The sequence below is a fragment of the Pleurodeles waltl genome, chromosome 7 (assembly GCF_031143425.1).
Source record: "Pleurodeles waltl isolate 20211129_DDA chromosome 7, aPleWal1.hap1.20221129, whole genome shotgun sequence".
Taxonomy (NCBI): domain Eukaryota; kingdom Metazoa; phylum Chordata; class Amphibia; order Caudata; family Salamandridae; genus Pleurodeles; species Pleurodeles waltl.
The window spans coordinates 1027504381-1027524020 of NC_090446.1; positions in this window are offsets into that span (position 1 = coordinate 1027504381).

The window sequence follows — 19640 nt, forward strand, 5'->3', positions numbered from 1 at the left end:
CTAGCTTTTAAAATATCTGGCCTTGCGTTACTTTTAGGTCTTCCATCAGAGCTGTTTTAGCCGCTCTGCAATTTTTGTCAAACCATTCATGAGTTCTAGAGACCAATTTAACTGATAGAGTCTTCCTCCCCAAAAAATATTTAAATTCCTCAAACAAGGATGCATGCTTGGCCAATTTCTGAAGGGGGTTCCTAGCCTGGTGTAGACAGTGTACTACTGCATTGTAGACAGCTCCATAAATCCCTTTCAATGAAGCCTTGTTGCTGGAAATATCCACCCATTTCAACTTACGCCTATTATTACTCAGGACCACCGTATTAGGGGATGCTTTTTCCATACAGGATTTGTCCTTGAGGTGGATCCCTTCCTGGTGATCATTGATCTCCATATCTACCATCTCTTGCCAATTCTTGAGATCAAGTAGTACATAATCTATGTTTCTGCAATAGTTTCCCCATTTAAAGGTTGGCTTGACAGTAGAATCCGATGGGGAACGCCGATTGTATGCTCTTAGGGCATGGGTGACGATTATATCTACAATGTGAAGGGTGGCTACACTCTTCTTGGGGCTCTTTTTAGTGGAAGAATAAGAAGGACCCCCCCCATCATTCATTCTCTAACCGAAACAAGTCTAACAGGGGCAGGTAAGGCTTAAAACAAGAATTAAAATCACCTGCAATAACCTTGGGGATGCCATACGCAGAGCCTTCTAGTATGGTGTTGAGAGTATTCAGAGCTTGTGACTACTTATTGTAGAGTGCAGACCTGCAATACACATTCACCAAGAGATAGGGGTACCCTGCTTGGTGGACAATTTGAGTGCCAGAAGTTCAGGGGAGCCAGTTTCAATAACGTTGATCGAACAGTCAAGGGATGTTTTAATCCAAATAAGCAGATCACCGACTGTCTATCTGCAGTATAGGGGAGGGCATCAATATTATATGTGAAATAGCCTTGCTTATAGTACCGTATATGCAAACATTTCTTGAAAAATACAAATTTGAAACCCCTCCAAAAAAATGACCCCAATCCACATCCATAAGTTTAGATCTAATGCCTGCTATGTTCCAGCTTACAAGCCGGACACCCTCACGCCCACTGGTGGATTTTACAGATGCAGAGGTAAGAACTCCAAAGCTGTTGGAAATATTGCTAGCTTCACTTGGTCTGCCAATTCCAAGTTTATCAAGAGATATGGGTACCACAAGAATTATGCCCTTCCCACTAGCCCCAGATACCAGTTGGGAACAAATGACAGCCTCTTGCATTTGGGGAGCAAGATTAGGTTGGGTTACGGTGGGAGGAGCAACTGGGGAACTAGAGTGGGGTGCACTATATTTGTAGGTTTGGGCCCTAGTTATACCAATCTGAGTAGTAGTAGTATTAGCCCTACTCCCTCCCTCCAGATGGGAAGACTCAACCTCATGGCGACCATCATTTGCCCCTTCTATTGAGCTGTTGCTCTGAGGACCCCACCAACAGAAAGTCAATCGACTCCGGCAAGCGCATCAAAGCATTTGAGACTGGAATGTTGTAAATCCTGCTTGAACCGTATTGGCCATGTGGAAATCCCTTAAAGAAATGCAGGGGCGGCGGCAGTAGTCTGGAAAAACCACTTCTAAGACAACGGCTGGGTTTGTAAAAATACCCCAGGGGTAAGAGGACTATGTTCGACTCCCCAACCACTATATGCACATCTTCTAGTATTAGTCTACAAACCAAATTGGGATCTTTAAAGTTAACGATAATACAATCCCCTGGGCGGTCTACCAGACCCTGCCCAATCCACCCAACTCTGTGCGTTAAGAGAATGTTATGGGCCAATGTGATTGGAAAGTCCTTGTTGTTCACTAGCTAGTTCAAACATTTGTTGGTCGATTCTTCATGTGTCTCCCTCTGGCCTTTGTGCAATTCAGGAACTCCAGCCAAAATTGCCACATAATGGCAGGATGCAGGTGGCAAGTTTCTGACTGGGGGTCTGGGGCTGCGGATTGAGCTAGCTATCCCATGATTTGCTGAGCTGGGACTCTTCAAGCCAAGTTAGATCCCTCGTTGCTCCCCATCTTTGAACTGCCTGTCAGATAATGCAGTAGCTCTGGGAGGTGGAGGAGTTGGAGAATGAGCTATAGAGAGGGGATGAGAAGGTCTGCACTTATCTGAGATTGGGATCTCTAACCATGCGGGATAGAGCAGGTTTGCCAGGGACACCCTCACCCCCTATAGACTCCTGGGATTTAATCTAGGTGACTCTGCAGATTTGCTCGATGGCTTCCAAATGTGCCAGTAAGGGTGTGAGTTCCAAGTTCAAAGCAATCTTTACCTTGTCAATAACCTCCGCTATCACTTGTGCTGTCCAGTTCCGATAGGAATCAGGGCCCTTTTCATCAGTAGCATCACAGGGTGGCTGTCCAGGCACCGCAGTGCTAGGAACAGTATCAACATGGGCATTGGACTGACACAGTCTATTGCACGCTGTTCTCCAACACTTTTTTTTTAGTTGATGGAATCCCACACACCCAGACTCAGGAAAGTGGACTTCATTCGGAGCAAAGAGGGATGGATAAATAACCTCTCTGACCCCACCAGACTCCACCTCGGGGTAATAGTAACCCCAATAGGCTCCACTTCGAGAGTAATAATATCAGTGGGAGTGCCAGGAGTACCAGGAGCACTTTAAAAATCACTTTTAAATATGGTGTAGTCCTTACAATCTCCCCATATTCTGCCATATTGTTTGAGAGGCCACATCTCCGCCCAACTGTGAGACCCTTTTTATGATGTAGTTGTTCCTTGGGGCTATGACCCCCAAAACATTTAAACCTGGTTAAGGGCTTGCACCTTGCTCTGAAAGTTCTGCTGTATTTTAACATGCACACATGCTCATCTGGGTCTCTCGGGAGACGTGGATTTGAGAAAGGGCAACAGAACATTCAATTCAAACAAGCAGTGGTGAAGCCAATCAAGTCTAGTCTTTGAGACTTATTGGCTTTCCCAGTGGTTTTAGCCAGCTGTACAGCATCCTCAATACTGTGCAGCATGACTAAAAATAAGAGAGAAAAAAACCTATGACACCGTCGGCTACATCATTTTGTAGGTACATGAGAGAAAAACATGGAGATCGTGAGGTGGGAGGGGTACAAAAGGGTAGGCCCAGGGAGAAGCACACAAGCAGAGAAAGAGCAGCATGAGTGTGGCAAGGGAATACAAAAGGTAGACAGCTGGAAAACACATGCACTCTTGTGAAGTGCTTCAACAAAAAAGTAGTGCCTGAAAAGTGAGCAGTGGAAGGACACAAGTAATGCTTCCATGGGCCAAGGAAGGATAAAGGCACGAACAGGAAGTAAAGGCCACAGAACCTAGCAAATATGAAGCAAACAAATGAGAGCAACTATGAAGCCAAACAATGGTAAGCAATAGACCAGCTCTAAACCCACTGTAAACTGGCATTATGCATCCCAAGAGACAGGGCATGCACTGTTTAGTAGGGGAGACCTAAAAAGACAGTTCCAAACTGAAGTTGGATTGAAACTACAAACAAAACATTAACTAAGAGGAAGTGGAGAAAGTGTGCTTCCCGAGCAAAATGGTAAAATGTTTGTGAAAGTGGATGTAAATTCACCAATAGCCCCTTGGTCCCTAACAAATCAGTTTCATAGTTTTGGAAAGGCTCTGGAAGTTGTTACATCAAAAGGCAAATACAATGAATGAGGTTCAGGCATTCTATGAAGCCTATTTGGATAACATATTCAATTCTTAAGGTCCAAAGTAAAGTGGCAACTCCATGGTCACTTGGACCAACTTTGTTGAAGTCAGTGATACAGAATGAATATGTTTCCAAACCTGGTGCAAATACCCTTTTATAAGCCTGCTCCTTCTCACTTTCTAGTCTGATTGACTACCAGTGAGTGAGGAAGGACAGGGAACAAAGCTTGGAGTCTCATGGATGAGGAGTCGGCGGGTCAAGACCCCTCAGTGGCAAGGTACCCTACTAGATGCTAGATGAGCCCTTATTCCTGTGGTAGTCTCCCCTGTGTAAGGCTGTACAAGACTGGCCTGCTAGGTAAAGGAATACAGAATAGTTCTGGTCATGTTACCCAGTCAGAACCTTGCTAGTAGGCAGCACTTCAAAAATCAGGGGGTGTGGTCCTGTAGAGCAGCAAACATAGCCACCACTGAATGATGTCATCTGAGCCCAAACAAACAATCTCTTTCATTTAGGGGGGAGAGGAAACTGATAAGAACCTACTGTTGCGAAGCAGTGTTGTCCAGCAGAAATTCAGAATCAAATAATACATACTTGTAGACAGCAAAGTTGGTGGCTGAAACTAGAGACTGAGAGGCACTACAAGACTAGTTTGCAGTCACTGTGCAAGTTTGTCCAGCAAAGCTGGTACAGACACTCAAGTATGCATTATTGGAATGATTGACTGCCAAAGGGACAAGACTGGACACATAGCATCTATAATACACAAGAAGAGCCTTTCCTCCACCTCCCTTTGCTAGCCAATGCCCTCTATGGGACAAGGCTATCACGTACCGGTCACCTCCTCAAAGCCACAGAGCAGCACAGTATCCTCAGGGTCAAAAGAGAAGAAACTGATGCACAAAGACACTTGCTGAAACTGGTCTGGTGTTGCTTGTTCTTCCTTCTAGCGGGGACAGTCTGGCAGTTCACAGTGGAATATGCCCTTGTGGGGCAGGGTTAGTACTGGCTTGCATAAGGTGGGCTACTGTCCAGAGTAGCTTGGTGGGTGATAACGATAGATTGGAATGAGGACCTGAGTGGCTGAGATTATTTCGAGCCTTCTATCCATCACATGATTGTTTGTTGAAGTTGATGCCCTAAGGGCGATGAGTATGACTTGAGATGGGGTCCCATCCTTACTGTGCCATATCAGTCAAGCTGCACCCTACTGATGAGGCCCAAATAGACCAAAACCTATTTGGGGTTGATTGTATTCCCTCCTGGAGGGGGTTACACCTGGCAGTTCAGGATAAACTGTTCCCATAAGGAACACAATCAGCACTGAGAATCTGTCTAGAGTGGCAAGGGAGTGAAAGGCAATGCACTGGAATGTGGCTCAAGTGGTCCCCAGTGGCTGATAATAATTCAAGCATTCCATCCATCATCTTGTTGCAGTTGACTCACAGACCCTAAGCATAGAGGTAGCATTCCTGCTATGTTGAGGTATGCAATGGGGGAAGCAACAATAAGAACACTCTATCCAAACTGTGAATGGATCACTATCTTGTATTCGTAAAGTGAGTCAAGGCAGAACTAAACACACAAGGGACACATTAGAACAAGCTACTCATATTGGAGACGTTTTAACTGCAATCCTTCTTTCATATATATAGGATGTTCAACCTCATTAGAGAGAGAGAGAGAACATAGGGGGTTATTCTAACTTTGGAGGAGTGTTAATCCGTCCCAAAAGTGACGGTAAAGTGACGGATATACCACCAGCCGTATTACGAGTTCCATAGGATATAATGGACTCGTAATACGGCTGGTGGTAAATCCGTCACTTTTCCGTCACTTTTGGGACGGATTAACACCTCCTCCAAAGTTAGAATAACCCCCATAGTGTGGCTTGGCTACAGGAAGCCACTATGGTTTTGCTGTGTCTCCAGACTGTGCCACCAGGTATTGATGAAGCAGAAAATGAAGGTTTTGATTTATTAACGCATAAACGTAGTGTGAAATAATCATGTGTGACTTTAACCGAACTAATAAAGATTGTATGGGGACAAAATGTGCCCTCAGAGTAGTTTGCCAACATTATACGCATGCTTTATATAACGTAGTGTATTAGAATTGCACTAATCTGACATAATCATAAACGTGTGCTACGATTTGCTTGTTTGAAATGCGTTAGCTTAGCATTACTTTAGAGGAGGCTTTGGCCTAGTGGCCTGGTCTCACGGTTTAGATGCTCGTATTTTTCCAATGTGCTATTAAACGTGTATTTCTGCTTGAAGCTGTACTTTTCCACAGAAACTGTTCACATGCTTATCTTAAAGTTTCGTGCCAGCCTGGCATATTTTCTCTTTAATTCAAGGTCGACTTGCAGGTGCGGACAATGGAGGCTCTGAAAGTGAGCTAATTGATAGACAATGTTGCGATTTGCGTACCCATCTCCAAGGATAATGTATGCTTAAGTAAAAGCTTGAGAACTGTTGTTTTTGATTGGACAATTTGAAGCTAACCTATGAACCCTACAATGGAGACCCTACTGGATTCGAACTGTTGTCTATAAAAACCAGGTGCACGAGAGGAAAGTATCCATTATTGGACATCCCGCCATATTGCAGACTTCGTAGCTATTATGGCCCACTTTGCTGCGACGCCATTTTGAGAGACTTTGATGCTTTCTCTAGTCGAGAGAAAGAGACTTTAATGATTCTTGCCCTAGAGACTTTAACTTTGATTTGTCCCTTTGCATGAAGTAGTAGTCTTAACTTGCCGCCGTGAGGCGATTGCCCCGTCCACCCTTGCCCCTTTGTCCCGTCCCATGCTGATCGAGAAACGGTACCTGTGAGACGAAGACTTCCTTGTACGCTGATCGTAATTGGTAAATATGAAAGGAAATTGTAAAATTGCATTGTGTTTCTTTTAGGTAACCAACTGCTGATTTTTGATAAGATCCCTAGCTAGGAGTTTTTTCTAAATTAATGTTGCTAAATTGTTTTGCATGAAGTCCCACATGCTGATGCTAATTTGAGGTTAGATGAGGATTCCATATGTTGCACGATGCAATTTGAGATCTTGTTATGCTGACTAAATGTACGCAATTAGCCCATTACAGATTATCGTATTAGTGCTTTGCATTGCCATTATCGAATGCCTTGTGATTCAAATGCTACATAGATTACACTTGTTTCGACGATATGGACAGCTATTAATGTTCATTTATGTTTATCATTTGGTGTTGAGACACATTTATATTGTGCTAGCTTTGTTAATATAGGGAAATAAATTCACTAACTTTGCAATAAACTGGTGTGGTTATTCCTGACTGAAAGGTCAGGGTTAGCCGAAATTTATTCTGGATTAATCATTAAGTGTTATGTTGATCAAGGTATTGCTTATGTACGTTATTGATTATTGATTTGATGCGATTGATCGATTAAGAGTACAGAGAGTTCCCACTTAGTCAAAAGATCCATCGGCCTAAAGAGCGTCCGAACACAGGTAAATTGTTACCACGGTTCGCTCTATCAGTAGATGGTAGCAGAGGATGGTTACGTCTTTTGGAACCCTGTACTATTAGAGTACATGGTGTTGGATTAACGGTTACGCATTTTGAGGCATCATTTGAGAAGTTGAATTAGATTTTTCTTGGATAAAATAGATTGACAGAATGATGATGGGCTAGGTCCACCGCGACTTTCCCGGGATCTCGGAGCTTGCGAATGGAGAGAACAGAGGTGTGGAAACAGCGTTGGCGGTACTAGTGATGGTATGAGTGAAGTTAGGGTTTTGCGCTTGCACAGCTTATTGCCGCAGGGTGTGTGAAAGGGTTGCGAGGAATTTTTCTTTTTTTAGAGGATAGCGGAGGTGCGACTCCGAGTGTAGTAGTAGTGAAGTCGTCGAACTTCATGGAAATAGCGGAGGTGCGGCTCCGAGTGTGAGAGTAGGGAAGTCGTCGAACTTCATGTGCGTGTGGCGCTTTGTGCATAAAAAGGTCCACTTGGTTGTTGTTGTTGAGACGGGCCCTGCGAGGTCAAGAGACTCCGGAGTATGTTGATCCATGTTGTGGTCTGGGCGGTTTAGTAGTTTGATCGGGCGTGGTCAACGAGTCGGTACGTGTGTTAGGGAGTGAAAGAAACTTCGACTTCGGGCTTTGACAAGATTCTAAGTGCACTAGAATAGATCATTGACAAGTTGAGAGTAGGTCTGCAGGTCAGATTTGCTTGCGAATGTGGGGACTGAGAAAGACGGAATAGCGGCCGAGGCTAGTGAAAGGTCCCTAAGGTCCTGAAGCGATTGTGTTACCCTTCCTGTAGTAAACCGACAGATCTGTTTTAGTTTTTGGTAGCTCGCGATACATGCAAGAAGTTGTTACGGGAGGAGCTGAGTGAAGGAAGACTAGCCGCGAGGCTTTGTCAGCCGCAGTGTGTGTGAGTGTGACGTCACTAGGAGCCGCGCTGGGATAGGTTGGTTGGAGAGAAGGGTCGCGCACGGATTGGACGCAGTCCGTGGGGCTCGATTGGAAAGGGAAAGGCAAGTGAAGAGTATTCCGGGAATTAAAGTCACCTATTGATTACAAATTTTGTGGAATAAAAAGTGACCTATTGATTATAAACTTTGTGAAATAAAAGGCGAGAAAATGAAATTCCTTAAAGCATTTAGGAGTGCGATGAAGGGGGAGTCTTACATTAAAGCGAGCGTAGGAGAGGAGACGCCGCCCGAGGGCACACCAGCTTACATTGTAATGGAGGAAAAAGGGGTAGCTCCGTGTCTTTGGCTAAAGCAATGGCACAAACTGACAGAGAAACATGGGAGCGTAGCATTCCCGATACATGGGACATTCAATATAAGGATCCTAGAGAATTTGAGATTCACGATGTATGACATGAAGGTACCTCCAAGGCCAGCACAGTTTGAGGCTCTAGCCATCTGGGAATTAATGGCTAGACAGCAACAGAAGAATACGTTTGAAACAAGGATGAGGAAGGTAGAAAAGACACTAGCGGATGCTAGGTGGGATAATGCGCAGAAGGTGTGGAGGTCAGATGTATTGCAGGGAATAAAATTGTTTCCCGCAATTACTAAGGAGGAAGAGGAGACAGGTAAGAAAGCTACCTGTAAGACAGACAGGAGGTGTTCCAAGGATAGAGAGGACGAGGAAAAGTTGAGAAGAGAAGAGGAGTTAGAGGATGAGGAGTTGATAATGCAATTGCTGAACGACCGTCCACCACCTTATGCGGAAAATGGACAAGGTCCAAGTACCAGTTCTGCCCCTCCGGCACTGGTACAGAACAGTGAAACCCAGAGTTCAGGAGCGTCATCGGGATCTAAGGACCCGAGTTTACTGTTCACCCCGCAGATACCGCAGGTTAGGAGAATATATCCAGATGTGCCCATAATGAAACCAGCAGAAAATTACCAACCGCAGATGCCAGGGTACTACAGCAGTGACAATAGTGGAGGAATGGTTCTAGAACAAACAGTGAGGGGAGTACAGAATGGTCACAATCCAACAATGACACAGGCTGAATCAACTCAGTTTATGATGCCTCAAAAGCAGATGCAGGGAGGAAACGCATATGGTCAGATGACGGGGAGTCAGATGGGCATGCCGACAATGATGACCCATAATATGGGGATGAACATGCCTCAGAACATGGGAAATGGACAGAACCCAGACGCGATATCACTACCCATTACTGTAGGTCCACCGGTACCTCTGTATAGCCAGCCTAACTTAGGCATGAACAGTCAGGGATCAATGCTACAGAATGGGACAGAGAGGAGGTGTATAGAGAACACTCCAGGGATAACTCCGATAGCGGCTCAGCCAAGTGGATCTGGATCCTTGATGGAGTTTAGTCCCATATGTGCTCAGTCTACACTGGTGAGGTCGAGCCCCCCACTGATAATACCTTTAACATCGAATACTGAAAAGTTGCCGCAACCATCGATGGCAGTCGATGTGAATGCTACACTGATGGGGGTAAATGCGCAACAGCTGACACAGTGGTTCAACAGTCTGAATTCCACACAAAGTTCAGACAGTGGGCAAGGAGAAGATTACCTGAATAGGATGAGGCTGAACATGGAAGCACAAGAATTGGTGGAAGGGACTATGGGTGTGAATAGGTTAGAGTCCTACACGGAAGAAGAGCTGAGATACCTATGTCGAAAGATTACGAAAGAAGTGAACAAGGTACATAAAAGTTTGCAGGAAGTAGCGGACAGAAACGGGATTGACATAGGCAAGACGAAACACTTGAGCAGGAGCTATAGGTTGGATTTTGGGACCACAGATTTTGAACACATGAGGTCAGCAGGCATGAAGGCACACCTTAGAGAATTGTTGCAGAGTGCCCAAGTGTGGAGGTGCTTAGACAAGTGGGAAAGCAGGTGGGTAAAGAGGAAGGATAAGAGGAGGGACAGTGCTACAGAGCACAACGAGAAAAGACCGCAGAGCAGCGAGACAGTAACCATGTTACCAATGAGGGAGACAGCAGGGGGAAAATTAATACATGTACCATGGCACAGAAGCGACATTCAGTCATTTACGGATGATTTTCCCAAACTGAGAGAGAAGCCGATTGAATGGTATCAACAGACTGATAGGTTTGTGAAGCTTGCAAAATGTCTCTGGGAAGACCTGAATACTCTCTTTGAGATCGTGGTTCCGGCAGATTTGTGGGAGGATTGCAAAAGAGCTGTAGGTTGGCCGACAAGTGAACCAGAAAGAGACAGGGAGACGGGTGCACCATCACCTATGGTGATGAGCTTGTACTATAAGGTGATTGAGCATTTGAAGACGAAGGTTGCCGCGAAAAATGTGGATTGGCAGAAGATTGATCGAACTGCCCAAGAGGCTAAAGAATCGATTCATAGTTACTATGAGAGGTTGTTGAAGGCGTTCAAGAATTACAGTGGCACGGAAACAATTGAGGCGAAGGATATGCTTCATTTTGTGTTTAGATTTGTGGAAGGGTTGAGACCAGAGATAAGTCAGATGATAAAGTCGCATTTGATTTGCTGGCAGTCGAAACCGATTGATGAGGTCTTGACTTATGCGAAATACTGTAGCGACGAAATTGAAGTGAAACAGAAAAAGCTGAAAGAGAAGGTGATGATGATGCAACTTAAAGCAGCTCAGACAGGTTTGCAAGGTCTGCAAGGTTTGCAAGGGATGCAAGGGTTCCAACAGCAGGTACCGCAGCCGCAGTTGCAGGGAAACATGGCGTTTCAGCCACAGGCGAGAGGCAGAGGCAGAGGAGGTTTTGTGAATAATGGTCCGGATTTTAACACTGTTGTAACGGGTGTGCAGGCAATGAAGAAAGTGATGCCGTGTCACGCGTGCGGAATTGTAGGTCATTGGAAACGCGAGTGCCCGATGGTGGTGCAGGAAGGTGCAGGTGTAGGTGTTGGTCAGCAAAACAATGACGTCAATGCATTTCAGACAATGAGGGGACCGAAAATGAGAGGTCCAAACCCAAATTTTCAGACCGTAAATCAATTGCAGGGATTACAACCTATGCAGCCGCAGCAGATGCAGATGCCCCGTATGCAGATGACGCAAATGCAGCCGATGCAACAGCAGTTACCCATGGTACCTAATCAGCAAATGCAAATACCTTTGGCACCAATGAGTCAGCAGCAAGTGATGGTTCCTCCACAGGTCTCGGGTCAGGTAATGAGTACAAACGGCACCGTACAACAGTTCCCATTACACAGTGAGAGTGGAATAAACAATGTATGGGAGAGTGAAAGCTCAGAAGAAGAAGGAGATTGTGTGCTTGCAGCATCCTTAGAAGTTGATCAAAAGGGTCCGTACGTAGAGGGAAGAGTAATGGGTCATCGTGTTTCATTCTTGGTGGACACGTTCAACTGTTAAGAGTAGTGAAGTACCAAATTTGCCACTCTCAGGGAGGACAGTTTAAGTGGTGGGAGTAGCAAACAGACATCTGACGAACCCAATTACAGATCCGGTACCAGTCAGCATCGGTAACTATCAAGGGGTACATCAGTTTGTGATATGTGACTCAAGCCCAATAGCACTGTTAGGGAGAGACCTATTATGCAAATTGGGTTGTTCGATCATGTGTTCGAACGAAGGAATAACGATACAGACGAGCAGTGATGGGGAAGAAGAGGATAGTGTAGAGGGAGATGAGATGGAAACGGTAGATGAAGAGTATCCTCTGATTTGTCTTTTCCCGATGATAACTGAAGAAGATATTCCAGCAGAATTACGAGAAACAGTCGGAAAGGAAGTGTGGGACATGACAGGGAAAGAGGTGGGATTGATGAAAGGAGTGGAACCAGTGAAAGTGACGGTAAAGCCCAATGCGATCTTTCCCCAGACCCCACAATACCACATGCCACAAGATACCCTCATGAAAGTTGCCCAACTCATTGACGAATTTGTGAAACAGGGGGTACTGAAAGAAGTGTTAAGCAGTCCCTGTAATTCACCGATAATGGGACTAATAAAGCCAAGTGGAAAGGTCCGACTCGTGCAGGACTTGAGGAAAATAAATGACATCATAGTCAAATGCTGCCCTGTTGTACCGAATCCAGCTGTGATAATGTTTCAGATCCCTTGCGATGCTGAGTGGTTCTCAGTCATCGATTTGTCACAAGCATTCTTTTCTGTGCCTCTTCATGAGGACAGCCAATTTCTCTTTTGTTTCAAATTCCTAGACAGAGTGTACAGTTGGTGTCGAATTCCTCAAGGGTTTTCTGAGTCACCGTCGATATTCAATCAGATTCTAAAGAAAGACCTGGAAGAGTTAGAGTTGCCATTCGAGTCAACCCTAGTACAGTACAGTGACGACTTACTGGTTGCATCAAAGACAGAAAGTGGCTGCACAGCCGATACCATTGCCCTGTTGAACCATTTGGGAAGAAACGGACACAAGGTGTCTCCTTCCAAATTGCAGTTCTGTCAGAAGAAAGTGAAATACTTGGGTCACCAGATAGAGAAAGGGTCACGGAGAATAATGAAGGAAAGGATTACAAGTGTACTTCAAATGAGTCCGCCTAAGACGAGAAAGGAGGTGAGGAAGTTCTTGGGAATGGTGGGCTACTGTCGCCAGTGGATTCCCAACTTCTCGACTCTAGCAAAGCCTTTACTGAAACTGACCCAGAAGGATGCTTTGGATCAAATTGAGCTGAAAGGAGATGAGATGGATGCTTTTGTTGAATTGAAAGAATGCATGTGTAGGGCTCCAGCTTTAGGTATGCCTGATTACACAAAGCCTTTCACATTGTTTTGTCACGAATGTGATGCATGTTCTTTGTCTGTCTTGACTCAAGCCCATGGTGGCGTAAACAGACCAGTAGCGTATTTTTCAGCTACTTTGGATCCGGTCGCAGCAGCACTCCCAGGGTGTTTGCGCGCCGTAGCAGCAGTTGGTATCAGCCTCACTCAGAGTGAAGGAATAGTGATGGGACACCCAGTAACAGTCATGGTCCCTCACTCAGTTGAGATACTTTTGACCCGCTCCCGAACGCAACACATGACTGGAGCAAGACTCACAAGGTATGAAACGATAATTCTGGGCTCACCGAACGTGCAGCTGAAAAGGTGCACTACGTTGAATCCAGCTACCTTGCTTCCTGGAGAAAATGCTGAAATTGAGAACGCTGAAGACGTCGAGCATGACTGCCTTCAGGTGACTGAATTTTGCACAAAACCTCGACCGGACATCAAGGATACTAAGCTTGATGAAAATGACCAAATTCTTTTTGTTGATGGATCATGTCTAAGAGACGGGATGGGGATTTTGAAAGCAGGATACGCTGTATGCACTGTAACAGGGGTCTTGGAAGCGGGATGGCTCCAAGGAGTCTATTCTGCACAAGTAGCAGAACTTGTAGCCCTTACCAGAGCATGTCAACTGTCTGCATTGATGAAAGTCACCATTTACACTGATAGCCAATACGGGTTTGGGATTGTGCATGACTTTGGACAACTATGGTCACAGAGAGGTTTCCTGACTTCTTCAGGATCCCCAGTGAAAAACGGGGAAAGAATAAGGGAATTGTTACATGCCATTCAAGTGCCAGCTGAAGTTGCAGTGGTAAAGTGCAGTGCTCACACGAAGGGACAGGACTATGTTTCGCTGGGAAATGCATATGCGGATCAAGTCGCAAGATTTGGTGCCTTGAACTGTATATTACTGAGAGATGAATGGAACTCAATAAGTGAGCCAGAACTCGAACCAGCTGAAGCATTTGCCTTGAAGGTCGTAGATACAATAGAGGAACTAAAAGCATTACAAAATAATGTCAGGGAGGATGAAAGAGATTCCTGGATCAAATCACAATGTATAAAGAGACAAGACGAGTTATGGGTTTCACATGAGGGAAAATTTGTTTTGCCAAATAGTCTCTTATCACAGCTTGCGCGGTTCTATCATGGGCAAGCTCACCTAGGGAGAGATGCCATGATAAGATTGTTCAAAACTGATTGGTTTAACCCCAGATTTCGTCAAGCTGCAGAAGCAGTTTGCCATCGATGTGTCACTTGCCAGCAGATGAACCCAGGGAAGGGAACAGTTGTGAACGCGAGCCACATTGGTAGGGCAAGCGGGCCTTTTAGTCGTATGCAGATGGACTTCATTGAGATGCCTGTGCATGGGGGTCTGAAATATGTGTTGGTGATTGTGTGCATTTTTAGTCACTGGATTGAGGCATACCCCACACGTAGAAATGACAGCCTTACAGTTGCCAAGCTATTATTGAGAGAGTTGATACCACGTTTCGGATTCCCGATCTCTTTAGAATCAGATAGGGGAAGTCACTTCAACAACGAGGTGATAAAGTTACTTTGCGAAGCGCTGAACATTGAGCAGAAACTGCATTGTAGCTATCGCCCTGAAGCATCAGGACTGGTGGAGCAGATGAATGGTACACTGAAATCAAGAATGGCGAAAATATGTGCATCAACAAATTTGAAATGGCCTGACGCATTGCCCTTAGTGCTAATGTCAATGAGAAACACTCCTGATAGAAAAACTGGATTGTCTCCGCACGAAATTCTCATGGGCAGGGCTATGAGACTTCCTGCAGTTCCCGCAAACGCGCTTTTGAATATTACAGATGATATGGTGTTAGACTACTGCAAAGGACTGGCTGACGTGGTTCGCTCTTTCTCTCACCAGGTGGAAGCGACCACCTTGCCACCGATCCAAGGTCCAGGACACGCACTGAAAGCAGGTGACTGGGTCGTGGTGAAGAAGCACGTGAGGAAGTCGTGCCTGGAACCCCGTTGGAAAGGCCCTTTCCAAGTGATCCTGACGACAACTACCGCTGTGAAGTGTGCGGGGGTTCCCAACTGGATTCACGCCAGTCACACAAAGAAGGTGTTGTGTCCCACAGATGAGGAAGTTGAAGCGCTGAAATTGCCAGTGCCTGATAAAACGGCGCCGAGTGCTGAGACAGAACAAAAGCGAACTGAAAGCGAACAGGCAGAAGCAGGAGAGAAAGAGATATTTTTGGAGGGCGAAGAGTCCGACTCACTTGGGGAAGACCAAGGAGAAAGTTCAGACAGCGACGAAGAAGCTGCAGGTGACAAAGAGCCTGAAGCAGCTGAGGGTAGCAAAAAGCCTGAAGCAGCTGAAGGTGACAAAGAACCTGAAGCAGCTGAAAGTGATACAGAGCCTGACGAAAGTAACGGTGATGAAGGGCTCGAAAAAGGTGAAAAAGCAGGAGAGCCTGATCAGAAGAGGGCTTTCCCAGAAACAGACGATACAGAAAAGGAAAAAGAGAACGTGATCGATTCCCCTGAAGGAGGGGACAAGGCAGAGCAGAACGAAAAAGTTCAAACTTCTACAGAAAAGGTCGCAGGTCCATCAAATGGACACGGTGCAAAGAGGAGACTAAGTATATCACCAGTAAAACAAAGGTCTGGAGAAGGATTGAATGACGAAGAAAGGCCAAAAGTAAAAGAGAAAAGAAAAGAAGTGTCTGTCGTGGTACCAACCTCGAGTGAAGAAAAAGACGTGACAAAAGAGGAAAGTACCAGCGAGGCAGAATCGAAAAGAGAAGCAAAATTGAAAAGGAAAAGGATACCGAACAGAAGGTATTCCGGTCCAGAATGGGCATATGCAGTCAATGACGATTGGACTGACGAGTTTGTATCTCTAAGCATCGAGAACGAAGAAGAGGAAGAGATACCAATAGAAAAGAAAAGTTTTATGGACAGTGTTGATTGAAGGGGTGATAAATGACATTGCTTGCTACAATCTAACGTGAAATAAACAACCAGCTGAGACATTGCTAAACCGGATGAGACATTTGCTAAACCGATAAAGACTGAGTTATTGCCGAATTGAGACAAATGCTGCTAACCGATAAGTGACTTGGCCTTTGGAGAAGACGGTGTGAACATTGCGCTCGCTCAGCTTTGTAACTGAATTGCTAAATAAGTTTCATTTATAAGTGCTTCTAGCTCTCTGATTCTATACAGATCATGACGCAAAACAATAGAAAGAAATATTGTAAATATGTGTGTATAGGCTTGGTAGTTACATGTGTACTAATAATAATGGCAATTGTACTTGGAATGCATGGCAAGGGTGAGAATGAGAATATTGAGGCTTCTACTTTTGTTCCTGTTACTGTCACTGAACTAACCGCATTGAAAAGGCTAGCACTGGATGAGAGACTCTTGCATGAAAGGAAAGAGCTTTCGTATAATGTTTTCTATCGCTTACTAACAGAATATGTTGAGACAATGGATGCGAAAGATTGTTATGTGTGTACCCAGATACCGACATCAGTAAAGGAAGGGGTGACATATCACCACATGCCTCTTACATACGGGATTACATGTAGTATAGTAATGTCTAGGTTTTATGGTCAAACTAACATACAGTATTTTTACTCAAATTATGATGTTACCTTTGCTTATGTTCCTATAATAGCGCAGCTAAGCCAGACTGCAAAAGATTGGGATGCTAAAATTATGAGGGAATTTTTCGAGCCAATGCAACCTTTTGAAACGGCTCACGCTCATAGGGAAAATCTTACCTGCTCACTCTCTGCAGTAGAAATAAGCTTTTTAGATCGCACAGATGATAGAAGGGCTCAAATGAAGGCGAAATTAGAAAAGGAGTTACATAAGAGGACTTCAGTAGATAATTATGATTTTGCTGCAATAAAAACACAAGGGAAAATTGCTTTAGATGCTTGGCATGTAGGGAAGTTTTGTATATATCGAGGTGAATCTTATTATGACAACATTTTTGTAGGGGCGAGTGAGTGTAAGCACACGTTTATCTTTAAGGCCAAATGGACATTCATGATGGACGGACTTGACCCTGTCATTCCAGGTGTATATTACATTTGTGGGTATAATGCCTATTATCGTCTTCCAAAGGGATGGTGGGGAAGATGTTATTTGGGTATAGTGTTCCCAAAGGTTTATCAACTGGATGACCTATCGATGATTCAAAAGACATCTGGATCCCATCGTATCCAGAAAAGAGAGACCGCAGCTGCTGTGGTAGGTGATATATTTGGAGCCATGATTCCTTCATTGGGAGTTGTGCTGAATTCTATCAAAATAAGAAAGTTGTCTACTATAGTGGATAACATGTTGACAAAGTTTTCAGGTGCTATAATCCTGATAGATGCTGAACTTGCAGCGGAAAGAGCTATGACTCTTCAAAATAGGCTTGCTTTAGACATTCTTTTAGCAAAGGATGGAGGTGTTTGCAAAATGCTTGGTGCAAGACACTGTTGTACCTATATACCTGACAATAGTGTGAAAATTAAACCTATGCTTGCTAATCTAACAAAAGAAAGTGCAGATTTGAAGGAACTGAAAGAACCAGGAGTGTGGGAGAAGGTTGGAAAAGGACTTGCTTCAGTGGGACATTGGATTGGGGGAATTTGGAATGGAATATTGCTAAAAATAATAGAGGGAATTTTAATAGTGATAATTTGTGTAATTGGAATTTGGGGAATAAAAAGGGGAATAATAATGATTATGGAAAGAATTAAAAGAAGAAAGGAGGAGAAAATTATGAAAAGAATGGCAGAAGAATACAAAGCACAAACTAGGGGAACTAAAAGGAAAAGGGAACTGACAGAATTTTAGTGGAATAAAATTTGTGGGCTTAATTTGTGTGATGACAAGTAGTCATCAGAGGAGGGATTGATGAAGCAGAAAATGAAGGTTTTGATTTATTAACGCATAAACGTAGTGTGAAATAATCATGTGTGACTTTAACCGAACTAATAAAGATTGTACGGGGACAAAATGTGCCCTCAGAGTAGTTTGCCAACATTATACGCGTGCTTTATATAACGTAGTGTATTAGAATTGCACTAATCTGACATAATCATAAACGTGTGCTACGATTTGCTTGTTTGAAATGCGTTAGCTTAGCATTACTTTAGAGGAGGCTTTGGCCTAGTGGCCTGGTCTCACGGTTTAGATGCTCGTATTTTTCCAATGTGCTATTAAACGTGTATTTCTGCTTGAAGCTGTACTTTTCCACAGAAACTGTTCACATGCTTATCTTAAAGTTTCGTGCCAGCCTGGCATATTTTCTCTTTAATTCAAGGTCGACTTGCAGGTGCGGACAATGGAGGCTCTGAAAGTGAGCTAATTGATAGACAATGTTGCGATTTGCGTACCCATCTCCAAGGATAATGTATGCTTAAGTAAAAGCTTGAGAACTGTCGTTTTTGATTGGACAATTTGAAGCTAACCTATGAACCCTCCAATGGAGACCCTACTGGATTCGAACTGTTGTCTATAAAAACCAGGTGCACGAGAGGAAAGTATCCATTATTGGACATCCCGCCATATTGCAGACTTCGTAGCTATTATGGCCCACTTTGCTGCGACGCCATTTTGAGAGACTTTGATGCTTTCTCTAGTCGAGAGAAAGAGACTTTAATGATTCTTGCCCTAGAGACTTTAACTTTGATTTGTCCCTTTGCATGAAGTAGTAGTCTTAACTTGCCGCCGTGAGGCGATTGCCCCGTCCACCCTTGCCCCTTTGTCCCGTCCCATGCTGATCGAGAAACGGTACCTGTGAGACGAAGACTTCCTTGTACGCTGATCGTAATTGGTAAATATGAAAGGAAATTGTAAAATTGCATTGTGTTTCTTTTAGGTAACCAACTGCTGATTTTTGATAAGATCCCTAGCTAGGAGTTTTTTCTAAATTAATGTTGCTAAATTGTTTTGCATGAAGTCCCACATGCTGATGCTAATTTGAGGTTAGATGAGGATTCCATATGTTGCACGATGCAATTTGAGATCTTGTTATGCTGACTAAATGTACGCAATTAGCCCATTACAGATTATCGTATTAGTGCTTTGCATTGCCATTATCGAATGCCTTGTGATTCAAATGCTACATAGATTACACTTGTTTCGACGATATGGACAGCTATTAATGTTCATTTATGTTTATCATTTGGTGTTGAGACACATTTATATTGTGCTAGCTTTGTTAATATAGGGAAATAAATTCACTAACTTTGCAATAAACTGGTGTGGTTATTCCTGACTGAAAGGTCAGGGTTCGCCGAAATGTATTCTGGATTAATCATTAAGTGTTATGTTGATCAAGGTATTGCTTATGTACGTTATTGATTATTGATTTGATGCGATTGATCGATTAAGAGTACAGAGAGTTCCCACTTAGTCAAAAGATCCATCGGCCTAAAGAGCGTCCGAACACAGGTAAATTGTTACCACGGTTCGCTCTATCAGTATCCACATATGTCACTTCTCTTACGTTCCTTCCCTCCATCCACCAGTTGGAAAACACTTTGAACAAGAGGCAGTGCTTTAAATGCACAGACATTTGAAGCACCAACTATTAAAGCACTGTCCAGAGAAGTGGAAAGATGGATGGGTCATGTAAAAAAAGGTACATTTCATTAATGATAAAAAAGATCAATATTGACAATAATGAGTAGCTTA